The following is a 12,630-nucleotide window of genomic DNA, read 5'->3' as shown; positions in this document are numbered from 1 at the left end:
CTGTAGTGTACACATATATATGTGAATTCACACATACAGGCAGTATCATACACCATGCATAAGATGAGTTCATGGAGGCACATTTGGTTGCATGGAAGGGTACTCAGAATCAGAAAAGGAGAATTTCTTACTCAAAATAAATTATCTCATCCTCTTCCCAGCTGACTGTGTGGATGCACAGATTGAGCCAGATGGAGAACATGGTGATAACGGAACACACAACAGAAGCTTTTTACAATAGGACAGAGAGAATGAACGGAGGAAGTGGTCATACTTATAAACACTCAGCAGGAAACACGATTTCAAAGCCTGCATCGCTGAAAATGCAATAGAGAGACCTGGCATCAAAGGAAAAGGAAACTTTCAGAAAATGGCCTACTTGGCAGATCAGTCTTTCCCTTTTTCACTGTCATTTTCAGCAGTTGGTAGTGAATCATTAAAACGCTATTTGTTTAGCACATTGAAATGAATTGTATGTTATTTTGCACTTTTGTAATGGGCAGCCAAGACACTGGAATAAATACTGGTAGTATGTCGTTTTGACCAGGGGAATTCTTGGCCTCTTTCACACTTCTTAATCAATATTCTAATATGCCACTGTTCCCATACTACTTCTCTAATTTGGACATATCATTCTAGGTAAAACAGGTTTTTTTTCAAGTAAGTGTATTAGAGGGAGAGAGGGAGAAATAAAGAATGCAGAGAGGTACATCACATCATTAACAATCATTTATGAAGAACTATTACTAGCACTATAGTGCAAGACATATGACCAAGATTCCTAGCTGACATTATCACCGGATTGCTCCCTTGTGCAATAATACATACTTCTATCAGCAAGTAAAATGACTCAGGAACTGTGACACTCAGCCCCTGCTTGGCATTCTGCACTTCATCTCTCAGAATTTTTCACAGAAGTGAATCTGGGACATTTACACTAAAGTCAAAATATAAGTTGCACTGTGAGAGAGAATGATAGTCTCTTTTTTTTAATTCATAGTGATTTGTGGAAACTACCCAAGTCATCAGAAAGCAGCTGGAGACCTTCACTAAAAATGCCAATAAAAGAGAAGTGTTTATTATATGGCTGCAGTTTACTGGACGGTTTAAATTTGATTTGTGCTGTCATCCCACATGTTTATATGCAGGAGTGTTTCTTCACACTAAGAGAAAAGTTCATTTTGAAACCTAAATTATGTAAGAGATTTCTTAACTTTGGTTTACAGAGAATGTGACTACTCTGTGCAATTGAAAACGGTACAAAAGCAAGTGAGCAAGAGGGATCATACGAGGGCCAGAACCCAGAGCAGAGAAGCTGTACTGCTGCAATGAACTAAACACTCCCCTTAAAAGGTCTTAACATGATGCAGTGGTTTTTTGCATATATGGGACATACACTCATGTCTACAAATGCCACCATAGTCCCAGTTTTCTGCAACTTTTAACTGATGTTTATACCAAACCTTTTCAGCTAACTTAAGGAAGAGAAGGTATTATATTAAGGTATTATATATTAAAAGTTCTGGATTTTTGAGTAAAACATTTTAAGTCAGACTAGCAGTGAGAGAACCTGCTACCCTTTAACTTAATTCACCAATTTAAATTTCACTTAGGACAAATACAGTTATTCTAATAAAAACAATAATAAAAACAAGGTTTTTAAAATCATCTGATTCCTTTAGTTAGTTGTATTTTCTAAATTAATACTAAAAAGAAATTGAATTAAGAGATTACATTGTAAAAAAGAACTACCTCTGAAAGGAATTTACCAGATGTATCATTAAAAAAGTATTCCCTGATGTCAGCCTCCTCTGTTTTAACATTAGATTTTTGGCCCCGTTTCAGGCAATTCAGCCATGATGATAAAGGAAACTTTCCATATTTTACATAATTTTTAGATTGCTAGGGGGATATAACCACTCCAACTGGCTGTGTTCCCTACTTCCTTATGTCTTTATGTGGATTGCAGGTTACCAAGGGAGATATGAAAAAGGATGAGAAACCTCTTCAGCAAGAAAGAACAGATATGGGTGCTAGTGGGCTGCCGAGGGGTCTGGTGGGTTACGTAACTGGCACAGGCTGGGCCAAAATGTATTACTCACAGTGCTGGGAAAATTGCCAGGGATGTTTGTCCCAGATGCAGACCAACCACTGGAGAATTAAAAATCTGAACCCATAAACTTCGCTCCCTCCCCATATTTAATCTTTGAATCCTCCACACTCTGGGGGACTAATCTGCAAAACTTCAGGGTGTTCCTGCCATTTCTTTTTAATTTGAAGAAATAAGGGACGCATGATATTACATGTTACACTTCAAATTCAGTATATTAATAATTTAAGGAAAGTAATTTTGAACTTTTTAAAAAGTTATATGTCAGTCTTGTAGTTCCTTGGGTCTTTCTGCAGAAAATGACAATCAACTAGTATGTTATTCAGATGCCACTGATCAGATTCTCATTGATCAGATTCAAAAATGGTGTTCAGTGAGACAAGGTCATTCTTTGATTTCATCTGACAACTCTTTCAGGGAAAACAGAGAAAGACAGAACTTACACTAAAGGAACTTTTGAGGGGAACTTGGCTCTATCTTTGCAGCTTAATGAATGAGGGTTACTTAAAACAAGTATTTTTTTCAGTTAAAAAAAAAAACAAAAAACTTCTACTCTGTTGCTCTCAGATTAAACTTTAAAAATCTGAACCTTACCAGGTGAGTGGGATTAGAAAACAAAGACCAGATTTATTTTAGCACACTTGTGGGATGGATTGTACCCATAACCCGATGCCCATTCATGTTCTGATCCCATGAGCCAGCATCTCTGGAGAGGTAATGGACATGCCCAGCTTGGGAGAGGATTGAACCACAAGCCATTCGTCCTGCCGGCAGCACACTCCCTGACAAAAATTTTGGAGCCATAGCAAGGAAGGTTGTTAAGACCACAAGGAGGGAAAAGGTGGAGTTTTCAACAGTAAGAAGGCAAAGTGGAATTTAAGATTCACCTTGCAAGAGTTCTGCTCAATCAAAAAGCAAGAAATCCTCATTATCCCATAGGATATTGCCAGTGACTTGGCTGAAAGTGCCAGAGGTAGAGATATCCAGGTGCTGGCATTCTTGAGGTTCAACTTACATCTTGTAGTGAACTAAAATGTATACTAATGCTGTTTATGACTTATTAAATATTTATCTGTGAAGTCACTCAATCATTTGGGTTAAAACAGAAAAACTATGGTAAAAATGGAGGCTTTTGTAAGATGATGAGGACAAAACAAGGACAAAATACGGCATATAGTATGAAATTTGATGTCAAACATCACTTTTGTTTTTTTTAGCTGCAAAGTCTGACTTTTGTAACAATGACTCAAATAAATCGCGTAAGAGGCCTGTGACATTTTGTCAGGAATAGGACAGGTTTCTTGTCATATTTACTGAGGGTGTGCCTACCAGTGACTCTAAGGATATATGTCACAATATAGCCCCATATTAGAGACTGCCAGGCTAGTTTGGAGTCAACTTGTAAGCCTGTGTGAGTCAATGCTCTTCTGTGATACCAGACTGAATCCCAGAAGGCACAGAGTCTTTTCTACCTGGTTTTGGGCTAATTTGCCTCTTCTCTTGCAGCCATTCCCCATTATTAGATTTTATGGAAAAGCCTGTCGTATTTAATAATGGTAACTTTTAAAGAGAACATTTCAGTAGAACTACCTCTCACTACAACAAAGATATATTTCTCTGTTAAAGTCTATAACAATGCTTGTAAATTACACAAAAGATTATCATTCTCTATTCTAATTTTAAATGCATGTATGCTCTATCTATGAATGTGATGACTGCATATGCAGACAAGCAATGCATGAATAACAATGGCACCTCTTTCCAGCTGCATACGGAAGCAAATTATTAGCTGATGGCTTTGAATAGGGGTCTAAGAATACTTCAGTGGGTCTTAGACAGGATAACAGAAAGTAGAGAAAAGCACAGCTGCTATATGCATAAATGTGGTAGATCCAGAACTGCTCAACAAAATGTCTTCCTACCAGAAAATACCCTTTTATGAAAAAAACATTTTGCAAATAGAAAACTTCTGTGGAACTGTACAAAATAATGGAATCATTTTCTAAAATAAAAATAAAGCTATAATATAGAATAGCAAGTGAAACAAAAATGAAATAATCAAGATTTATTTTAATTGGTCTTCTGTTTTACAGGGATGCTCTAAAACTCTGGTGTTTGTTATACTGCCTCTAGTCCTTAGATTACATATACAATTCCCAGAATCAGTAATACTCCTAAATAATTTGTATTTTTCCGATGATTCGCCAAAGTTTGTCTTTGGTCCTCTCATAGTTACTTCTTGAGCACAGATGGCAGCCACTAGACATCAAATGGTGCAGGATTTAGATGCTTTCCAGGTCCTGGGGCAACCTTGTGGTTGGACCAGGAGGATCTTTTTTCATCTTTGGCTATTTAATTTATACAGTGAAAAAGAAGAAAAAAAAGTACTGCCGGAAAGTGCTGGGGGCAAGGCTCTCCTAACCACATGCACGAGCTATCTAGCCATGTAGAGATCTTTGCCCTGCATCCCTAGGATGGGGAAGAAACACATGACCCTTTGCACGGGTGAGATGGTTTCTCATTTTAAACTCCTTGTTTCTTCAAAACAGGAACATCCACCTCTTAAGTGTGAAGGTACTTAGCATTCCCACATTCAACTTCGAGATTTTTACTTATAGGGGTCTTAAAAAATCTAGTCCATTTCATTACACTGAAAACAAGGAAGAGAGGACTGGCCTTGGGGCACCACCGACCTGATTTTCAGCTGAACAGATGTTTTTTTACTACAGAATCACAGAATGGTTGAGGTTGGAAGGGACCTTATTATGGGTATCCTGACTGTCAACAGAACAGAGCCTTATGAGCAGCCATTCAGAGTGGCGATTATTTTCGTATTTCAAAAGCTGCAATTCTACAGCAACCAAACAAGCAACAAAGAAGAGGAAAGTCCATTAACTTCCTTTGCTGGAGCTTTCTTTAGTCTGTTAGCAGCCTTTTCTGACTTCTGGCCTTTGGTTAAAAAAGTTACATATTAGCATTTGCATTCCTGTCACAGAGAAATGCTATGTCAATATCTCAACCTTCCTCTGCTAAATCAAGACATAAGACTAGAGAAACTATGTCAGACCAAAGGTCTACTGAGCTCACTCTCACTTCTATGGACAGTGACTAGCAGAAAACAAGAAGAGGGGTAAATAAAAACAATATTTGTCATAGGATATCCCATTTCATTCCTGTAATCACTGGGTTAGAGGCCTTCGGAGTTGAACATTATATTGAACATAGGCCTCAAATATTCCTTCAGTTTACCAAATCAGTGAAGTCCATGCGCTTTTATCATCCAAAGCTGTGAAAAGCAAAAAATAGTTAATTTTGTTCATTTGAAGGAATTTGATGATTGTGGGTTCCGGTGTGGCCTGTAAGTGTCATAATACTGAAGAGGGGCCATAAACAGTAAATAAGTATTTGCCATTTAGCCTGCCACAGTGACACTGTATTTGTCACTTAATTTATTTCACTCTTTTATCCTGTTTTTTCACCGTATCCCTTTATAGATGGGGTGGCCACAATGACACACAGTAGCACTCCAGTTGCGCACTTGCAGTCACTAAGGTCTTACGCCAGGAAATAATTGAAGCTTTTGGTGCTGCCCTTTTGCTTTCCAAATAATTAGTTACATTTTGCTTGCTATTCATCCTGCTCGAGTGCTGTGACGACCCAAGAAATCCACCCACTGCTACACCATAATCTTTTGCATGAGAAGTAACAGCCACTTATCACAATGTAATATGCATATTTAAGGTTTTCCTTACGTGTGTTGCTTTCCATTAGGCTAAATTTCATCTGCCATTTTATCAGCCAGTAACTCAGCGTTATAAGTCATTTGTACAGCTACAGTACTCAACAACCTATAGCACCTTTAGACTTCACCTCCTTTTCCATACTACTACTGATTGTGTTGAACAGCACGTGTAGCAACATAAATCACCACTAAATTTCCCTTGGAATTACACTACACTGTTAACATTGATTCTTTATATTCATCCTGTGTTTCCTATCTTTATAATATAGCACAAAAATAATCCCACCTCTTACCCAATGGGAAAATTAATTCTTTTAGTACCTTTTAGTAAGGCTTGCTGTCAAAATCTTAAAAAAATGTAAGTAGATTGTAGAATCAGGATGGTTTTTATCTACATATTTTATGATTCTGTTAAAGAGAAAGAACAGTGTCTGTCAGCTGAAAGTACTCTGAAGCTATATTTTCTTTTCTCCATCTATTTACAATTTTTCTACTTTGATTTCAACCAATTTGGCTGATATAGCTTCCTGACTGTATTCTTTACAAAATAATGGAGCCTCTCTTCAAACCTCTTGTCACATTCATCATCTAATATTCTTCTGGATTTAAGACCAAATTAATGTATAAAGTATTTACATTATATATATATATGCATATGCATATATGTATACACACAAATATATGTAAATTTGTAACTTATACATTAGAAATCATGAAAAATGATACTTTTATAGTTTTTCTTATTTTATATCATTTAAAACTCTTATATGAAAATCATGTGCTTTTGCTGATATAGTACTACCTATTTAATTTACTTGCTCTAAAATGTCTTCTACTCTCATCTCAGTAACAGCAGAAGTTTTTGAAGCCTCATCATTACTAAAAGAGTGTTTGATGTGAGAACTTATCTATGTTCCATGACAGAGATCATCAATGCACAGATTCACTTAGTTTTGTGTTATCACATATTTTTCTGAGTTCTTTTTGATTAAATCCAGTGCTCTGTAAAAGACTTCCTGTCTAATGTGCTAATGTGCTTTTCATTATTTTTATGTGTTTTGCACATTATTCTTCCGAATCTCTTTAGTCTGCGGTAGTGAAGAAGTGGTCTGTCAAAAACAGATTTGCATATAGTTTGATCTAGATTTGCATATATTTTGAGCTGTTTATATATTCTCTTTAAACGGGTTTATCTACAAACATTTTACTCTTTTAGATGATGATGTCAATTTTCTTTCTATAAGTTCGGTTTTCTGTATAGTTCTTTTTTTAGAATTAACTGTTTCTGTGGTTGCTATTCTGAACTTCTATCTTCCTTTATGATTAAGCACCCAGTGGTCACTACTACAGAATCAGTACTGACCTCGATCTTGAATAAGTCCTGGATGCTGCTCAGGACTATAAGTTGCTTCTTGTAGGATTTCTGAGAAGTTGTTCCAACACTCACTCACTCAGAATCTCAAAAGCTAACTAACTGCTGCAGGATATTCTGCCATGATCTTTATGAAATCTCTCTCTAAGAATTATTACATTGTTTTCCTCCCAGCCTTTTGCCTCCTATAACATTTCAGGGAGCAGTCACTATTTCATTTGCGTGAATACGATATAATGAAAATTTTTCTTCTATCTAAGCAGAATTTTAGAAATTGCATGTGGATAGAATTTCCTTGACTAAACTTTAAATGTCTAGAATGCAGATGATGTCTTCTTGTCTGCTTGTACTTAAACTACTGCTTTGGTCAGTTAAGTCAGTCAACATCATGAAGTTTACAGGCCAATTCACCAAATCACAAGTACATGTGTATGGCATCTTTAGGCTAAAGTCAGATCACTTGGATGCTCGATTCAGGCTTCCAAGACTTCCTCATAATTCCTCAAATAGCTATCTATCGCACTCTGAATACAAACTACCCTTAAGTTACAGCAGCCCTCTTTCTTACACTGACCTTTTCTTCCTATATCCTGACCTTCTTATATCATTTTTATCCTGGCATTTTCCCTTCCAGTTTTTAACATGCTTGCTAAAAACTGGATATCTCAGTATCCTTGTTTACAGTTAGGCATTCCATATAGTCTATCTTATTTTTAGGTTTATGCCTTTATTTTGATCTGAACGCTCATTTTTATGATGTCTGTCTACATATAAATGTATGTTTAAGAATATTCATGGCAGTTTTTATATCTGCATTTTATTTTTTTTCCAAAGACAGAGCTTTTTTGAATATATCACTTTCACCTGTATCCCTTTTCATTTTCACCACCCTGTCAGTTTAAACTGGTTTGAAACTCTCTTATAACTCTTCAATATGGTTTATATGGTCTATATGGTTCAATATGGTTTATACAAAACCCTATACAAAAAGGATCCATCTATGAAAGCAACTGAAAATTAAAAAGTTGTTGTTCTGACCAAATAAAAATATATAATTTAGTTCTGTTTTTCCCCCCATTGCCCAGGGAAGTCAATAAGCACAGATATAATATAAATACAAAGCAAACAATAGACTTACCAAAATGTTTACGTTAAGTGAATCGCTATGTCTAGAAAAGAATAGTGCAAAGTCTACGGCTAAAGGTAAAACATTAGCTTGCAGTTATTTCCCTCAATTCTACACTAATACACCGAATGAATCATAGAGAATTGCTAGCAAGCATTTCTCACCTCCTCAACATTCAATTTTCAAGATAATTTAGCTGTTATGTTCATTCTTTTTCCCTCTGGAGTGACATGCAACTGGCTTCAACCAGCCTCAAGCAGTTCTTCTGTAATTATTTAAAATGACTCTAGCTCTAATCAGTAGAAAAGTCTAGGTAGCTGGAAAATAATTAAGTGCATATTCCTCACCCAGAAGTTAAAGTTTATTTTTTATTATAATGGAGCTCTTTCAGCTGGAGAGAAAAGATGAAAGAATGAGTAATTCCAATGGTTTCTTCTTGCAGTCTGGAAGCACTGATGCCTTATCAGCGCTTACATCAAACTATAATTGCTCCTTCAAATGTGAAGAATATGAGAGTAAATTAGCAAGAAAATTCCCATATTCAGTGATGCAGAAGGACACCCACCCTACAACCCCAACTCTGGCAAACAGCATTAACCATTTTGCTAACATTTGATTCATGGGAAGTATTATCTTAAACAGTTAAAAATATCCCCTTAATGAAAAGCTCAGATAATTCAGGTAACTAGGCTTGAGTAGGAGCAAAGATTCAACAAAAAGGTCTACCTGAAGTAGGCAGCTTGAAAAATGAAGAAGGAAGCAGTCAAAAGTCACGTGTAGTTGAAATTATCTAAAAATGTAAAGGCAGAGGAGAAGGTTTAAACAGCACTTCACAAACCATCGGTAAAAAGCGGGGTCAGAAACACAAACACTGAGAGGCCATGGGAGGTGGCCATAAATCCCCTTTTGGCAGGAATATGTGGTTCTTCTGCATGGGGATTTTAATAGCATTCAGCTAAGCCAGGAAAAGAAGAAGCCTTGGAGAAGTCTGAGGAGCAAACTTGTAAAAATGTGGCATGGACCCTAAGATAACCTGAAGCAAGGGAAACACGGTGAGATTTATGATTGATTCAAGGTATGTCTGTCTATCAGTCACCGCAGCCTTTTTAACCCCTCCAGAGGGAGACTTACAATGCAGTCTTTACAATGATACAGACAAAATTATGCATTACAACGACAAACAAAAACTAGATAGTCCCCATGCTCAAACAGGAGGGCTGACTTCAATCACAGGCTTCAGGAATAGGAAAGCTCATGTATTCTTGAGAACTCTATGTTAACTGAAACTGATGATAGCCCATTTATGAGAGTGGCATGAGGAGCTTGTAGGCATTCACCAGAGAACACAGAAGTGGCAACTAATATGAGTGAAATCCGGCTGGCGACACAACAGCAGAGTAGACTCACAAAACATCTTTTGCTTAGGCTGCAGCCGTGTTCTTCACCTCTCCTAGGAAGCTTTGAGAGTTCAGAACTCAAGAGGACACTGCTCAGGTGGGCCAAAGTTACTGCTTGCCCTGTTCATTGGAGCAAGAACACTCCTTCATCCCCGTGGTCTCGGTCTGCAGGGGGACTGATAAAGACAGCAAATGTTCTCTCTGGAAGGTAAACTACGTCCAGATGTCAGAAACAAGGGTTGCAGAATGCTTCGATTCTCCTAAAGAAAAAAGCTATCAGATGAGTTTCAAGGAGTAGACAGGTCTTGGTAAGTGATCCCTCAAGACTTTGAAGAAATTAAAAAGCTTCCTCAAGTTTTTTTAATGGACAAGATAAGAAATGTTGAGTGAGAGTTGCCTGACTATATGTTCAGAGCTGATCTAAGCATTTGGACCGCCTTCATGCTTTTCAGAGAGAAATCAGATTATAAAGGGTAAGTTGTATCTCCTGCAGCAGACAACTATAAAATAGGTCAGAAGAATCATGTCCTAAAAATACCAGTTTCTCTCCACTGACTGTAAGGACAGCCTTAGTTGACGACTTCAGATTCATATTTCAGATGTCCAAAATTAGCTGACATAAATCACTTTCTCAGGGTTAGAGCAACCCAGACGGACCACAAAGGCATAAAAAATGACAATTGCCTCGTTGGAGGAAAGCAGCCCTATGTTGGCAGAATGCAATATCCAGAGAAATCACCAAGCCGTTTATGAAACCATTTCATGTAGGACAACAAATGTCTTCTGTTTCAGGGTCTTAACATTCTGTCTTCAAATCCTGACTCTGAAACAGAACAGGAACCAGCCCGAATAGATCTTCATCTTGCAGTTATTATCTGATAACTATTATAACCCACAGGGATCTCTGTGGCTACACTGACTAAACTAAATAGCTCAACAAGACAGAAAAGGGACTCAGTCATAGGACAGGTCAGCTTCCTATCTCATTAATTCGCTTTCTGTGAGACAAATTCCAGTCTGAAATCTTGTTCTATATATGCATTTCTCACAGAAGTCTTTCTCTCTTTGAGTCAACAGAAAGGTGAATGGATATAAGAAGATGCTCTGAAGCTGTCCATCAACAAGAAGGACAGAGGGAAGTTAAGTCTCTAGTGTTGTCTCTAGGGCTTGGGAGATCCATTGCATAAAGTGAATTTAACTGATCAGAAGGAGCTGCCCTTCTGCCCATGACACAAAAAAGTGTCATGTTTAAAGTGCATTTCCTTCATCAGTGGGAAAACAGCCACTTAGTAAATGCAAATCTTTCATACTGAGCAGCTTCAAATGTACTGAGTAATGTAAAATCTTTTCCCATACGAACAGAGTCTTTATTTCTCATATATAATGATCTTATTGGTTATCACTGAAGGAGTGACCCTGTAGCTCCTACATCATAGAATATGGTCTTTATAGTTTAAGCAGAAGGAATCCGTTTTATAGATTATGGTTACAAAACAGTCCACATCTACGGTAGTTCAAGCACAAGGAAAGATATGCTACTGGTACTGAGAAGAGGCTATATGCAAATATACAGGCAGACCAACCCTCAAAGGTAGTTTTCATTTTGCCTCTTCTGGCTCTGTATAGAAGCTGATAACCTTAAATGTGCTATAGTAACTTACAACTATTGTGAAAAAATATATATATATTTCAAGTGGCTTTATATGTGTTTGAATTTAGAGAATTAAGAAAAGTTTAAATAGATTAGCTTTTAAAATACAGAATATTTTAAAATAAATTGCTTTAATTATTTAAAAATGCTCCAATTTCTCAAAGTAATTTAGAAAGCTTGATGAAATATGTATGGATTTTAAAATTCAACAGACTTTAAAAATTGCTACAAAAATTACTGCTCTTGACTCCAGTTCTTTCATTAATTAAAAATATTTTTCATTCCAATTGTACCAAATGCATATTTGCAGATAAGAACAGCCATCTCCCTTTCATTTTAAACAGTGAAACCTGCAATAACTATACTTTTTTTTTCTGCATCTTCATAAAAAAATTAATGCGCTATTTACAAAAAAAGAGGTCAGAATTCTTGAAGACTCAAGTCCTCTCCTTTACCAGAAGAAATACACAGCACTGAGAATAGCAATGTAGACTTCCTTACACACTGCCTTTCTCCTCTAACTCTCATCTTGAAAACTGATCTCTGGAGATAAGATCCATCAGGCAGATATTGAAGAAAGGTCTTATTTTCCTTCAGTAAAACTAGCCTTTGGCCTAGGGTCTGAAAGGGCCATTTTGAACAGTTTGATGGATAGCCAGAGGCTCAAGTTCTATTTCCCTGCAAAAGTCAGATCATTTCTGACTGAACACGTAACACCTTTGAGGAAGTCATCCTTTTTATTTATTTTTATTTAAAGAAAACTTACAAATCAAGGTCAAGTAGACCTTTACACTTCTTTTGGTCTTGAATTGTTCTTAATGTTTCCCTCCTGAAATCTCTCAGTCTTTTCAAGATCCCATCTGCAGTGCTCACACTCACACTAAAAAATGATTTACAGTAGCGATTTTCTTGTTGCCTAACACAAGGAAATTATAATTTTTGTATTCTCAGTTGACATTATTCTGAATTTGAATTCAAAACTCAAATTAAATCAAGCATCATCTTGGGAGCTCAGACATGTCATCCACTAGAACAAACTAATTCCTTTCAAAATTACTGCTTTTTAGGATATAGTCGATCCCTCCTATGCCTCTCTTCAACAGAAGCTGCATTGTTTTTCTCAAGGCATGATTGTCTTCCATATAATTGCTTTAAAATATAAATATTACTTGATTACAACCAGTATTTCATGCAAACAGATAATCCTACATAAATAACTTTTTCCTATTGCT

The 12,630-nt window shown here is 36.7% G+C and overlaps 1 protein-coding gene across 1 annotated transcript in view; it reads right to left on the bottom strand.

Annotated features, from left to right (window-relative positions):
* Nucleotides 1-12,630, bottom strand: part of ATP6AP1 (ATPase H+ transporting accessory protein 1) — a 46,796-nt gene that overhangs the window by 15,644 nt on the left and 18,522 nt on the right. The gene's annotated exons all lie outside the window — the stretch shown is intronic.

Source organism: Tinamus guttatus, unplaced genomic scaffold (genome assembly GCF_059628265.1).
Source record: "Tinamus guttatus ecotype Peru unplaced genomic scaffold, ASM5962826v1 Tinamus_guttatus_pri_ptg000138l, whole genome shotgun sequence".
Lineage (NCBI taxonomy): Eukaryota > Metazoa > Chordata > Aves > Tinamiformes > Tinamidae > Tinamus > Tinamus guttatus.
The sequence above is the reverse complement of the archived record's forward strand: the minus strand, read 5'-3'. Positions and strand labels throughout refer to the sequence as shown.